General features: G+C 44.9%; 1 protein-coding gene across 8 annotated transcripts in view; it reads right to left on the bottom strand.

Moving 5' to 3' along the window:
- LOC140719810 (regulating synaptic membrane exocytosis protein 3-like) overlaps positions 1-14,637 on the bottom strand; it is a 387,400-nt gene that overhangs the window by 268,969 nt on the left and 103,794 nt on the right. The window contains exon 1 of one of the 8 annotated variants that reach the window (XM_073034715.1): positions 7,642-7,724. The exons of the other annotated variants lie outside the window; for them this stretch is intronic. The gene's annotated coding sequence lies outside the window, so the exon portion shown is untranslated. Of the gene's footprint in view, positions 1-7,641; positions 7,725-14,637 lie in introns of those variants that run through there. 8 annotated transcript variants of the gene reach the window in all.

Raw genomic sequence — 14,637 nt, 5'->3', positions numbered from 1 at the left:
ACCTGTGAAGATTGTTACATTAATGAAAATCCAGTGACAACGTTCTGCTAATGTAAACTGATCGACTCCATACCAGTTGAACTGAGCAGAGAGTCCCGCCAAGCAGGTCAACGTTAAAACATCAACCCCTCCTGAGCTGTGGACACTACATGCCTGGGCTATTATAGAAGAGGGCATTCCCCTGACCATTTGAGGCCTGACACACCAAATCGCCAATGGCCAACTCTGCATTTACCTCTGACTACCTGTTGATTAGAGCATCATAGTGGATGCCTAGTCTCATTGATCATACCTGGACCATAGTTGTCCATATACCTCTTATCCATATACTTATCCAAATTTCTTTTTAAACATTAAATTTGAACCTGCATCTACCACATCTGCTGTCAGTTCATTCCACACTCTAATCACCCTCCGCGTGGTTCCCCTTAAATATTTTACCTTTCACCCTTAACCTATGACCTATAGTTTTAACTTCTTTCAAGCCTGCTTGCAATTTCCCTATCTACACCCCTCATAATGTTGTATATCTCTATGAAATAATCTCCCAATGCTCCAGGGAATAAAGTCCTAACCTACTCAACCCTTCCCTATAACTCAGGTTCTCAAGTCCCAGCAACATCTCTGTATTCTATAGGCTATTAAGTCACCCAATTTAAGAAGCCTCCTGGTATCATTTCTTGTGGCATTTCTGGTGACATTTTTGCAGTTTCTGTAGCATTTGTCTGTTTTGTATGAGGCCGAGTTGCTAACTCAATGCTCAACCCAGCACGGATGGAAAGAGTGTAAGGTGCCAGCTGGATTCGAACTCGGGACTATTCACCTCAAAGTCCAGTGCTGATGCCACTACACTACCGGCCAGCAAGAAGCCTCCTGAGTTGATGCAAATTGTGTCCTACTGTGTCTACAGGAACCTCCGCTGGGTCTGGATGATGCCACACTCTCAGAGAGGCAGTGGTGAAGGGGACAAGGGACACAGAGCACCATGGATTAAGCATAAAACAAGAACCTGAATTTTCTCAGGGGTGGAACTAAAAGATCTTGTGGAACAATTTGAAGACTAGAATATCATAAACACAAGAGATCCTGTAGATGCTGGAAATCCAGAGCAACACACACAAAATGCTGGAGGATCTCAGTAGATCAGGCAGCATCTATGGAGAGGAATGAACAATCAACATTTGGATCAAGACTCTTCACCAGGACTGGAAAGAAATGGGGTAGAAGCCAGAATAAGAAGATGGGGGGGGGGGGGGGGAGTGGGAGGAGTACAAGCTGGCAGGTGACAGGTGAGACCAGGTGAGGGGAAAGGAGATGAAGTAAGAAGCTGGGAGGACATCCTGGCTGTAGAGGAAGTGCAGCGTAGATTCACGAGGTTAATTCCTGGGATGTCTGGACTGTCTTACGCAGAGAGGTTAGAGAGACTGGGCTTGTACACGCTGTAATTAAGGAGATTGAGAGGAGATCTGATTGAAACATATAAGATTATTAAGGGATTGGACAAGATAGAGGTAGGAAATATGTTCCAGATGCTGGGAGAGTCCAGTACCAGAGGGCATGGTTTGAGAATAAGGGGTAGGTCATTTAGGACAGAGTTAAGGAAAAACTTCTTCTCCCAGAGAGTTGTGGGGGTCTGGAATGCACTGCCTCAGAAGGTAGTGGAGGCCAATTCTCTGGATGCTTTCAAGAAGAAGCTAGATAGGTATCTTATGGATAGGGGAAACAAGGGATATGGGGACAAGGCAGGAACCGGGTATTGATAGGAATTGATCAGCCATGATCTCAAAATGGCGGTGCAGGCTCGAAGGGCCGAATGGTCTACTTCTGCACCTATTGTCTATTGTGATAGGTAGAAGAAATAAAGGGCTGAAGAGTGAGGAAGCAGATAGTAGGAGACAGTGGACAATGGAAGAGAGGGAGGGAGGAGGGGTAATAGAGGGAGATGTTGGTAAATTGGGCAGGTGAGAAGGGATATGAGTGGAGCCAGAATGGAAAAAGAGACAGGGGGAAGGAGCAGAAATTATTGGAAGCTGGAGAACTTGATGTTCATGCCAGCAAGCTGTAGAACACCCAGGTGGAAATAAGGCGCTGGTCCTGCAACCTGAGAGTGGCCAGATCACGACCAGAGAATGACATGTCAGAATGGGAGTGGGAAGTAGAATTAAAATGGATAGCCAACAGGAAACACACCTTTTGTGTTGGGCAGAGCGAAGGTGCTTAACCTTCTTATTCTGGCTTCCTCACCAGAATCGATGAAGGGTCTCAGCCTAAAATGTCAACTGTTCATTCCTTCCCAAAGACATTCAGCTCCTGCAGCATTTTGCTTAGTGTTGCTCTGAAGACCAGGAAGTTTAATTTACCTTAATCCCTTCCAACTGGCCATGATATTTTACACATCACAACTGTAACTTAATTTAAAACCTACAGGACCCTGTGGTTGGTCCTGTGATCAGGGAATGTGTACTGTGATTAATTCTCTCACCATTCCCAGCTGCATATTACTGGATCAGCAGAGAGCAAAGAGAGCAGGTTTATTGGTTTTGGTTTTGGCTTCTCTCAGGACTGCACTAATACCCTCTACGCACATTCATGTGAGAATCATGTCAATTAACAGTGAATAAATCAACCAATTAAAATGAAACTCCAGAACCTACTTAAGGGCTGGTAATGAGCCACAATATGCACTGTGGAGAAAGAACAAACCGTACACACACACACACACAATCTAGCAGTTAACTTCATCAGGTTTTTTTCCCTGATTTCGGATAACATCCAGCAGAGTTGGCGACATGGGACGGACGGTACGGGAATAGTCATAGCAGATGTGGTGGTGAGTCACAGGGCCCTGAAGATGCCACTCAATTAGCCACTCTTAATGAGACAGAATAGATTGTTCAACTCCTGGATGAAGGATGCCAGACGCTATCAGTTTGTGCTGCTTCTTCTGGTAATTATACAGTGAGTGTCCTGCTGGAAGCACCCAGACGACCCTTCCCCTCCCCCCCCCCCTCATCTCACAGGTAAAGTGGATTCCCAGGAGATGCTTTCACTTGTGGCCAAGTCCAATAAATCCAAGAGGAACTTGGGAGGACATTAGATTTACAGGGAATATCCAAATTAAACTAAGAGAATTTGCAATCGTTCAGCAACTCCCAATGAAGAGCACTTTTTTCACTGCTATTTAATACAGGCAAGGCAATACCCAGACGAAACACAGGAAACCCCCACGAGCAGCAAGGCAATAATGACCAGGTAAGGTGTTAACTTTATTATGTTGATTGAGGGATTAAAACACCAGAACATCAGGATCAGTCCACGTCCCGTTTCCATAATAAGATCCATGGGATCCTTTCCTCGAGACTGCACTGAAGTGGCAGCTGGCTACTTGTGCTCACGTCCGCAGTGCCTGAATTTACTTCACGGAGAGCTGGAGGAGTTTGCGACACATGGAGAAGTGGAAGAGACTGCTGATGGCTGTAGGATGAACCTGCGACCATCAGGCTCCTGAACTGATTTGGATAACTTTACTCACCACAACTCTGAACTGATCCCTCAACCTCCAGACTATTTCAAGGACTCTACAACTCAGGTTCTCTGTATTTTTTTTCCAAGTGCTCAATTTGTCGTTTTTTGCACATTGGTTATTTGTCAGTCTTTGTCTATGTATCGTTTTTCATAAATTCTATTGTATGTCTTCACTTTTCTGTAAATGCCTGCAAGTAAATGAACCGCAAGGTCGTAGGCGGTAATATACACTCAGTAGCCACTTTATTAGGTACACCTGTACACCACTCATTAATATAAAAATCTAATCAGCCAATCATGTGGCAGCAACTCAACGCATAAAAGCATGCAGACATGGTCAAGAGGTTCAGTTGTTGTCCAGACCAAACATCAGAATGGGGAAGAAATGTGATCTAAGTGACTTTGACCGTGGAATGATTGTTGGTGCCAGATAGGGTGGTTTGAGTATCTCAGGAACTGCTGATCTCCTGGGACTTTAACATATAACAGTCTCTAGAGTTTACAGGGAACAGTGCAAAAACAAAAACAAAAAAAATCCAGTGAATGGCAGTTCCGTGGACAAAAACACCTTGTTAGTGAGAGAGGTCAGAGGAGAATGGCCAGACTTGTTCAAAACTAACAGGAAGGTGATAGTCACTCAAATAACCACGCATTACAACGGTGGCACGCAGAAGAGCATCTCTGAATGCACAATACCTAGTACCTTGAAGTGGATGGGCTCCAGCACCAGAAGACCACGAACGCACACTCAGTGGCCACTTTGTTAGATACAGGAGGTACCTAATAAAATAGCTACTGAGTGGACATATACCTTGATGATAAAATTTACTTGGATTTTGACAGAGTTGAAGTGGTCCAGGGTGAAGTGAAATACCACCACTGCCCTGCTAGCCCGACTGGTTCAGTAATAAAGGGCCCCGGCAGCACTAATGTAAAAGCACTCAGGGAGAGCCCATCTCACAGTGCAAGCGGGGTCAATGAGGCTGCTGTCTGTGAGGCGTTTCCATGTTCCGCATGTAGCTCCCAAGTGCTCCAGTTTGCTCCCATGTCCACCAGACCTGCTGGCTGGCAGGTTAGTCAGCTACTGAACAGGTGTAGGTGGGTGGCCTGAGAATGGGTGTCTGCAAGGGAACTCATTACAGGAAAGACTCAATGCTCTCAAAGTTAGCATTGACTCATTGGGCCGAACCACTGCCTTCATTGATCTTGTGAAATATGAAATGTAGAATGAATAATTGAACTAGATGCCAATGAAAACCCTTCAGCAAGAATTAACACATTCAGCAGAGAGAAGCAAGCCGGATTTAAACATGGGATGTCATGAGTTTGCAGGGTGAATAAGATATCCAAAGGCTTTGTTAAACAGAACTGTCGCCCCCTATTAATTGGCAGAAGGTTCGCTACTGCCTGGCTGCAGCAGCAAAGTCTGTTTAATCCCTAGTGCTGGTCTGGGGTTATCAAATATTTATTGCTTCACAGTGCTGCTGCTTGAAAGATCTAGAAGAATCCAATTGTTTATGCACTAGTGTTACCAGGGATGCCTGGGCAGTCTGGCGCTGTTGATGAGGGAATTTTACAAGAGGAGAGGTTGGTCACAGGTGGAAACCAGTGGCCAAATGAGCAGTGCAAATCATGGAGGGAGCTCGAGCCCTGATTCACAGGGTTTACAGATACTGCCACTACAATTGAAATGGATGATATCAGTAATCAGGCTGGCTACACTGAACAATGGAACAGGATTGGTGATGCAGTGTTCTCAGGCCCAGTGTACAAAGTAGGAACAGGTTGCAGAGTGGTACTTCATAGTAATATCAAGTGCATCTCTCCTTTTTAAAGAACTGCACTTCATTTCCAGGGAGGACAAAACTGTGGTGTGTGCTGAGCAGTTTAAAGAACCAATCCCAACATCCAGCCAGGAAAACAACATCCTTAACAGAGCAAAGGTCCCTCTACACTGCCTCAACATAGGCGGGCACAGTATGGGATAAATACCAAGTGACCTCACTCCCAGCTCAGCAGCAGAATTTTAGTGGGGAAAACTTGTTCAACTTTTGCCTAATCTCACAGTCAAACCCATCCAATGCACTGGTCACTCAAAAATCTTCTCAGCAGGTCTAGTTGGAAGCAAATGATAATTCTTTCGGTGATGTGAGTGCAAGGCTGTGTTGTGAAATGTGTTCAAACTGAGCAGAAACACAGCGAGCCCATGGGACATGTGTAGACTCGCTACATGGGACATACCTACAATATTAAACATAATGGATACCTGAGGATATCTACCCGACATAATCAAAGTCTGTGGACAATGGAAGACACCTCCAGGTTTGTATACACTAGCAACAGTGATCACTCCGAACCACTCTGTAATCCGGGGAATGCCAACATGAGCCAGAGCTCAGGATTCACTCGGGCACCTTCAAAACTTTCTGTCAGTGGGATGGAACTCCAGCCACCGGCCTCTGATCCTGAAATTGTACTTGGAGGGGAAGATTAGCTCAGAGAAACTCTCCAAAAATACTTGGCACCTTTTAAGGCTTTGAGTGATCAAATTTAAAAAAAAATCAAGAACATGAGAGATTCTGCAGATGCTGGAAATCCAGAGTAACACACGTTACATTCAGGCTCTCCATACACGTCCTTCCTCTTGTTTCTCCTCGACTGAAAGCCTGCCAAAAGCCCGGTTCCCAGACATACAAGAAAGAATAACGTCTCCCACTGGTTAGCTGCCCGTTATCTGTAGTTATAACCCAAACATTGCAGCTACAGAGAAACCTTTACATCAGCAGTTAGCATTACAGAGAAACCATTTCACTAGCCTTAGCAGTTAACATTACCAAGAACCCTACACACACAAAACACCTAAGGAACTTATCAAATCAGGCCACGTCTATGGAGGGGGGAAAAAACCAGTCGATATTTCAGGCTGAAACCCTTCATAATACCTGAAAAGGAAGAGGGCAGAAATCAGAATAAGGAGGGGGAAGAAGTTTCTCGCTGACAGGTGATAGGTGGCAGCAGGTGAGGGGGAAGATGGGTGGGTGGGTGAGTGGTGCGGGGGGGAATGCTTGGAGATGAAGAGGAAGAAGAAAAAATTACATTTCTTAGCAACATGCAAAGGAGGAACTCAGGCAGCATCTATGGACAATCGGCATTTTAGACTGAGATCATTCATCACACCTGAAAAGTCAGAGGGGAGATGGTATAAAAAAGTGGAGGGAAGGGGTGGAGCAAGAGGTGATGGGTGATAGGTGGATCGTGGGGGTGGGGGAGATGTGATAGGCTAGTAAGGGAGGGGGAGAGTGCAAAAGATATCAGGAGCTGGGAGGTGATAGGTGGAAGGAACAAAGAATTGGATAGGAGAAGAGAATGGAGCAAGGAGTAAAGGGAAGGAGGATGGGGTGGTGGAGTGAGTAGGTGAAGATGCAGATTGAGTTGGAGATAGAGATGGTGAGGAAAGGGACAGGGTAACAGTAGGTGAAGATGAAGATGCAGATGAAGATGGAGATGGTGATGGTGAGGAAAGGGAAAGAGACGGTAACAGTAGGTGAAGATGCAGATGGAGATGGAGATGGTGAGGAAAGGGAAAGGGACAGGGTAACAGTAGGTGAAGATGAAGATGCAGATGAAGATGGAGATGGTGATGGTGAGGAAAAGGAAAGAGACAGGGTAACAGTAGGTGAAGATGCAGATGGAGATAGAGATGGTGAGGAAACGGACAGGGTAACAGTAGGTGAAGATGAAGATGCAGATGAAGATGGAGATGGTGATGGTGAGGAAAGGGAAAGAGACAGGGTAACAGTAGGTGAAGATGGAGATGGTGAGGAAACGGACAGGGTAACAGTAGGTGAAGATGAAGATGCAGATGGAGATGGTGATGGTGAGGAAAGGGAAAGAGACAGGGTAACAGACACCAGGTGGATCAAGAGACAGAAAAGTAATTGGGGGAAAAGGGACTAAGCAGGAGCAGTTTTCAGAGATTTGTAAATATTTGTAAATATCAACAGGTTGGAGGCTGCCCAGATGGAATATGAGGCGCTAATTGGTGAGTTAAGTATTTTAATTGCTTGTGAGTTTTATTTTTAATTTTTTACATTTTGTTTATAGTTGTGACATTACCTTGGAGATGCTGAGTTTATTTTGGAGATAGCTTGCACATGTTGGGTGTAAGTGTTAAACACGAGAGATTCTGCAGATGCTGGAAATCTAGAGCATCACACACAAGATGCTGGTGGAACTCAGCAGGTCAGGCAGCCTCTATGGAAATGAATGAACAGAACAGTTTCTTGAAGTGTCTTGGCCCGATATGTTAACTGTTTATCCCACTGCATGGTGAGAATAATGCTGCCATCCTGGTGTTCCTGCTGGGGCTCTGCCCAGCCATGGGCTGAATACTGTGCTCTCATCAGTGTCCTACAGCCAGTGACTACAGCTCCGCGCAGTAACCTGCAGAACCTCAGGTATTTTAAAATTAATGGATAGAAAGAGCGCTCCTGTACTTTCCTGTGTCTCCCCCCCCCCACTTCAATGGCACATATGGGCAGCAACGTATTGAGAATGTTCCACCAGAAATGGCAGTCCAGCCCTCCCGTTCACACAGAACTTTGGAGCCTCCGTCTCCATTAGGACACTCCCCCCACACCGAAATCCCTCTTGGTCAGGATTCCAGTATTTCCCACTCCACACCTGGGAAGCACATACTTTTACAAACCAACCCTCTGTACCCAACCCAGCAGCTCAACAAATGGGCCTCACCCTGTCATGGAACAAGAAGGCACCTTGAAGCCAAATGGTCACCTGCTGAATATTGGCACATACAAAAACATGCCCTGGCTGTGACTGATCACTCCAAAGCCACATGGTGACAACCCAGAGGACACTGGATTGGTTTTGGCCCACTTCTCACTAAAGCTGAGATGACAATTTCTGCTGCTGAAAATGTACAAAAGAAGACACCTTTCATGTCTCTCAGGGACAGTGACATTCAAGACCAGTTGTGTTTGGGTAGATTTGACAGCCTGCAGTGCTGGGGGCGTGGTTCAGCTTTGGTTTGGTGGGGGCGGCTTGTTCTGGTCCCTCTCACCTCGCGCCCCAGAACAGAGCCAAGTAATTCAGGAGAGAAAGCACTTTTCCAGATAAATTCTGCCCATGTGAAAAAAACATTTCCTCAAACAGGTGAGGAAACTGGAGCCTAGCGAAACACTCAAGATAGAGTTTTCAAAATAGGCACGTGATTGGTAGGCATATGGAGGGCTATGATACCAGTGCCGGTCCATGGGAATAGGCAAGTGAAATGGTCCAGCACAGATTAGATGGGCCAAAGGGCCTGGTTCTGTGCTCTATGGCTGTAGAAGCTAGAGATTTTTTTTGAGCTGAGGACAGCGAGGTAGCTGGCGCTGAGTGCGGACACAGAGAGGTTGCTTCCTTCTGTTGTTGCAGAGGTGGCACTGCTGATGCACACAGCCCAATGGTTCTGCAATGCCCAGCAGTAGGAAAGAAACCTCATCACCTTCCATGATTCCCTCTCCAAGTGGCAGTGGACGTCAGGCACAACTATGGAGGAGGTAGAGAGTGCTGGTATGGGGGGTGGGGGGGGGGGGTAACAGGAGCCTTCACTTGGAATGCTCATCCTGTTTCTCTCTCCTAGAACTGTTCTCATATCGTGATGGTGGCTTCGAGCAGCAAGCTTGGGAAAATGAATCAGAATTAGGTTCATTACCATTAAGTATGTTGTGACAACAGCAGTTTTCTGGCAACAGTGCAGAGCCAAATTTAAAAAAAAACTTAGTGACAATAAATAGTGCAAAAAGGGGAGCAGTAAGATAATCTTCATGGACCATTCAAACATTTGATGGCAGAGGGGAAGAAATCTGTGGGGACCAGAGCTGGCACGGAATGACTGTGCACGTACAGCAGGTATTGCCATGAGATGAACACTGTGCAAGACCAGGCCTGGGTAAAAATTTCACAAAGTGCAGGAGAAGGCAAGAACACACGGTGCGTTGGCCAGACATGGGAGAGAAAGCGTGCAAACTGATGGATTGAATCACCAAGTCTCACTCAGAGCTTCTGCTAAGTCTTATTTAATTAGGGTAATTTATTTTTAAATCAATAGAAAGCCGTGCATAAAGGGCAGTAGCTATGGATTCACAGAAAGGATAACTATTAGAAAAGTTCAAGGACATCTCAGTAAGCATGTCCAGCAGTCTCTTTGACTTCCATACACAAACACGTGTTCAATACGATGCCAAGGGTCAACCCGATCCCATGCTACATTCCAGAGATCCATAAGAGATAACACTATTATAGCCACTGCTGTCTGTAAAGAGTTTGCACGTACTCCCCCCTGACTGCATGGGTTTCTTCAGGGTGTTTTGGTTTCCTCCCACGTTCCAAAGGTGTGCGGGTTAGGGTTAATAAGTTGTGGGCGCACTATGTGGGCGTCAGAATCTTTGCTGATTTGATTTGAAGTAAGTGACACATTTCACTGTATGTTTCGATGTGCATGTGACAAATAAAGCGAATCATCTTCAGATAAGTTTTCAGTGTACTATATGATAGAAGCCAAGCACATTGAAAGGTGAATGGTTACAGAATGCACAGGAAGCATCGATCTGTGAGCTGCCAGGTGCTGCCTGTGTAAGGCACGCTCAGGAGAGATGTCCAGATAGACACAATGGGTTCCAGCGCTGTATGACACCCACTTTGACACTTCTGCACATCTGTAGCCCATGAATTGTGCCAGCAACTCATGTAGAAACAAGCTTTCATGAAGTAAATGAGGCGTGAGTTTGAAGCCTGGATGTTCTTGCAGAGCCTCCTTCAAGAATTTAAATTGGACCTCAGTCCTTCCACCTCACTTCACTGTGGGTCTCATTGGGACCCTCAACAGTGCAGTCCAGACTCAACATCCCCCTACCCTGCACCCAACCAAACACAGCACCCAGAGGACATTCTCAACTTTGTCAATCACTAAACAGCTAATGACAGCTCTCCTACCATCCTGATAACTGATCTAACCATCCACCAACACAAGTTCCAACTCCTCTCCCCATTCCACCACTACAGAATTGGTGGAGGAGACTCCATTGAGGACATCTTCAAAAGTATATAATCAAGGACCCCCACCACCCAGCATGTGCCCTCTTCTTATTGCTACCATCAGGGAGGAGGTAAGGGAGCCTGATGACACACACAACATTTTAGCAACACCTTTTTCCCCTTTGCCATCAGCTTCTGAATGAACTGAGCACAACCTCACTATTTTTTTTGTCTGCATTACTTATCAATTTTTTAACATGCATTTCCTATTATAATTTACAATTTTATACCTTGCACTGTAAAGCTGCCGCAAATAAAAAAACAAATTTCATGGCATATAGCAGTGATAATAAACTAGATTCTGATGCTGCAGAGGGGCCAGGCCACTGTCCCTGCTGGATTCTGCCCTTGTGGTGAGCTGCTCAACACTTAGGTGCACAGCTTTCACCTATAGTAGGCTTAAACCAGCCTGCCACCCTGATACATTTCCCAGCTCTTGTATTTTCCTTGGAAACTGCAGCAGTTTTTACATCTCATGCTAAAAATATCCATCAAATGAATCATCGGATAACAGCTTCCGAAATTGTCGGAACATATACAACCAGGCCCAATTAAATCCGGCTGTTATACATAGCATTTAGGTGGGACACCCAAACACAGCAGCTAAAAATTACTCTGAAATGAACACTGAAGAGCCCACTCACAATTGTACAATGATCCATTTATGCATTGAAGAGATTTCAAATGAGAGAGCAAGCCCGTCAATGCTGGCACCCTGACACTAAAATCAGCCAATCAGAGGAGGATTTAATCCAGAGTAAAGGCAATGTAACAAGGCTGGGATCTAGTCCGAGAATTCAGGTGCTTTGTAGCTTGAACAAATGATGTATGTTACACACTCAAACCCAATCCTTGTCACACACCAGTCCTTATTGAGAGGACAGCAGTGGAAAGGGTGAGCAGTTTCAAGATCCTGGGTTTCAACATCTCTGAAGATCTATACTGGGCCCAACATATTGATGCGTTTACAAAGAAGGTACACATATGTCATCTGGAGTTTGAGGAGTTTTCTGATTGGTGCGATCTGTTAGTTTTCCATACGAGGGAGAGGGGTTCGGGATTTGGGGTTTGATGTTCTTGTTGCTGTTTGGCGCGATCTGTTAGCTTTTTGTGCATGGGAGGGGTTGGGGGTTAATGTTCTTATTGCCCTTTCTGCGCAGCACAATCTGCTAGATTTTTTGTGCGAGGAAGGAGTTGGGGGTTTAGGGATTAATGTTCTTGTTTCCATTTCCATAAGGCGTAATCTGTTAGTTTTTTGTGCGGATTGGGGGGGTGGGGGTTTAGGGTTTGTAATATTTTTTTTTGTGCGGGTGGAGGGGGGGGTTATGTTTTTCTTTGATTGACATCCTTTATGTTCTTTGTTTCATGGCAATCTGGAGAAAATGAATCTCAGATTTGTATACTGCATACGTACTTTGATAGTAAATGAACCTTTGAGATTTGGTATTTCACCAAAGACTCCTGCAATTTTCTACAGTTGTATCACGGAGAGCATTCTAACTGGTTGCATTATGGCCTGCTATGGAGCAGCCACAGCACAGGATCAGAAAAATCTGCAGAGAGTGGTAGGCTCAGCCAGCTTCAACAAGGGCTCTAGCCTCCCCACCATCGAGGACGTCTTCAAAAGACGATGCCTCAGAAAAGTAGCATCCATCTTTAAAGACCCTCCCCCACGCAGGACAAGCCCTCTTCTCACTGCTACCATCAAAGAGGAGGCACAAAAGACTAATGACACACATTCAATGTTTCAGGAACAGCTTCTCCCCTCCGCCATCAGGCTTCCAAATGGACAATGAACTCATGAACACTCTCTCATTATTTACTTTTAATTTGTGTTGTTATTATAATTAGAGTACTTTATGTATTGCTCTGCACTGCGACACAAAACAACAGATTTCACAACATATGTCAGTGATAATAAGATATAAGACAACAGTTGGAGCAGAATTGGGCCATTCAGCCCATTGAGTCTGTTCTGCTATCCCATCATTGCTGATTCATTATCCCTCTCAATGTCATTCCCCTGCCTTCTCTTTGTAACCTTTGACACCCTGAATAATCAGTAAGTTACCAATCTCTGCTTTAAATATACTCAATGGCTTGGCTTCCACAGCTGTCTGTGGCAATGAAATCCATAGGTTCACTACCTTCTGTCTTCCTTACCACTGACTCGATCTGCAAGTTAACCTTCAGGGAACGTTGCACAAGGTTTCCCAAGTCGCTTTGCACCTCTGATTTTTAAATTTTCTCCCCATTTAGAAAATAGTCTATGCCTTTATTTCTTTTAGCAAAGTGCATGACCATTCACTTCCTTACACTATAGTCCATCGGCCACTTCTTTATCTATTCTCCCAATCAGTCTAAGTCCTTCTGCAGACTTCCTGCTTTCTCAACACTACTTGTCCCTCCACTTGGCCACAAAGCCATCAATTCCATCATCCAAATCATTGACATATAACGTGAGAAGAAGGGGTCCAGATACCGACCACCGCTGAACACCACCAGTCACCAGCGGTAAAGACTCGCTTTATCACCCACTCATTGTCTCCGGCCAGATTCTATCGATGCTAGTATCTTTCCTGTAATATCATTGACTTTTATCCTGTTGAGCATCCTCATCTGTGGCACCTTGTCAAAGGCCTTCTGAAAATCCATGTAAACATCCACTTCCCCTCCTTTGTCTACCCTGCCTTTTATTTCCCCAAAGAATTTGAACAGATATATCAAGCAAGATTTCCCCTTAAGGAAACTATGCTGACTTTGGCCTATTTTATCATGTGCCTTCAAGTACCCCGAAATCTCATCCTTAACAATGGACTTCAACAACTTCCCAACCACTAAAGTCAGGCTAACTGGGCTATAATTTCTTTTCTTCTGCCTCCCTCCCTTAAACAGTGGAGTGACATTTGCAATTTTCAAGTCCTCTGCAACTATTCCAAAAACTGGTGATCATTACTAATGCCTCCACAATCTCTTCAGCTATGACCATCAGAACCCTGAGGTACAGTCCATCAGGGTCAGGTGACTTCTCTGCCTTCAAACTCTTCAGCTTCCCAAGCCTAGTAATAGCAACAATAATCACTTCTGCCCCTTAACACATCTCAAATTTCTGGCACATTGCTGGTGTCTTCCAAAGTGAAGTCTGATGCAAAGTACTTACTAGGTTCATCCGTCATTTCTTTGTCCCTCATTATTTCTTCTCCTGCGTCATTTTACGGTGGTCCAATATCCACTCTCGCCTTTCTTATACACTTTAAATACCTGAAAATAGCTTTTGGCATCCTCTTTGATATCATTGGCTAGCTTTTCCTCATATTCAATCATTTTTTCCTTATGGTTTTTTTTGTTGCCTTCTGTTGGTTTTTAAAAGCTTCCTAATCCTCTACCTTCCCACTGATTTTTGCTATATCATATGCCCTCTCTTCTTCTTTCATGCTGTCTTTGTCAGCCATAGACGCCACATCCTTCTTCATCTTCGGAGATATCAATCCTGCACCTTCCGAATTTCCCCCAGAAACTCCAGCCATTACTGTCCTACCATCATCCCTGCTAGTGTCCCTTTCCAATCAACTTTGGCTGCTCCTCTCTCATGGCTATGTAATTCCCTTTACTCCACTGTAATACCGATGCATCTGACTTTATCTTCTCCCTTTCAAATTTCAGGGTGAATTCTAACATATTACAATCACTGCCTCCTAGGGGTTCTTCTACCTTAAGCACCCTAATCAAATCGGTACATTACACAAGTCCCACTAGGGGAATCAACTATTCTGCATTGGAAGATGTGTAATGTCATTGTTGTCATCGTCATCATCATTATGTGCCATGTCATTAGAGAGCCAACAACCCCGGACATTCTCTCTTCTCCACTCTCCCACTGGGCAGAAGGTACAAAAGCCTGAAAGCACATCCCACCAGGATCAAGGACAGCTTCTAACCCACTGTTATAAGAATAATGAATGGTTCCCTAGGTGGACTATTGACTTCACAATCTGCCTCATTATGGTCATGTGC

The sequence above is a fragment of the Hemitrygon akajei genome, chromosome 32, assembly GCF_048418815.1.
Source record: "Hemitrygon akajei chromosome 32, sHemAka1.3, whole genome shotgun sequence".
NCBI lineage: Eukaryota > Metazoa > Chordata > Chondrichthyes > Myliobatiformes > Dasyatidae > Hemitrygon > Hemitrygon akajei.
The sequence above is the reverse complement of the archived record's forward strand: the minus strand, read 5'-3'. Positions and strand labels throughout refer to the sequence as shown.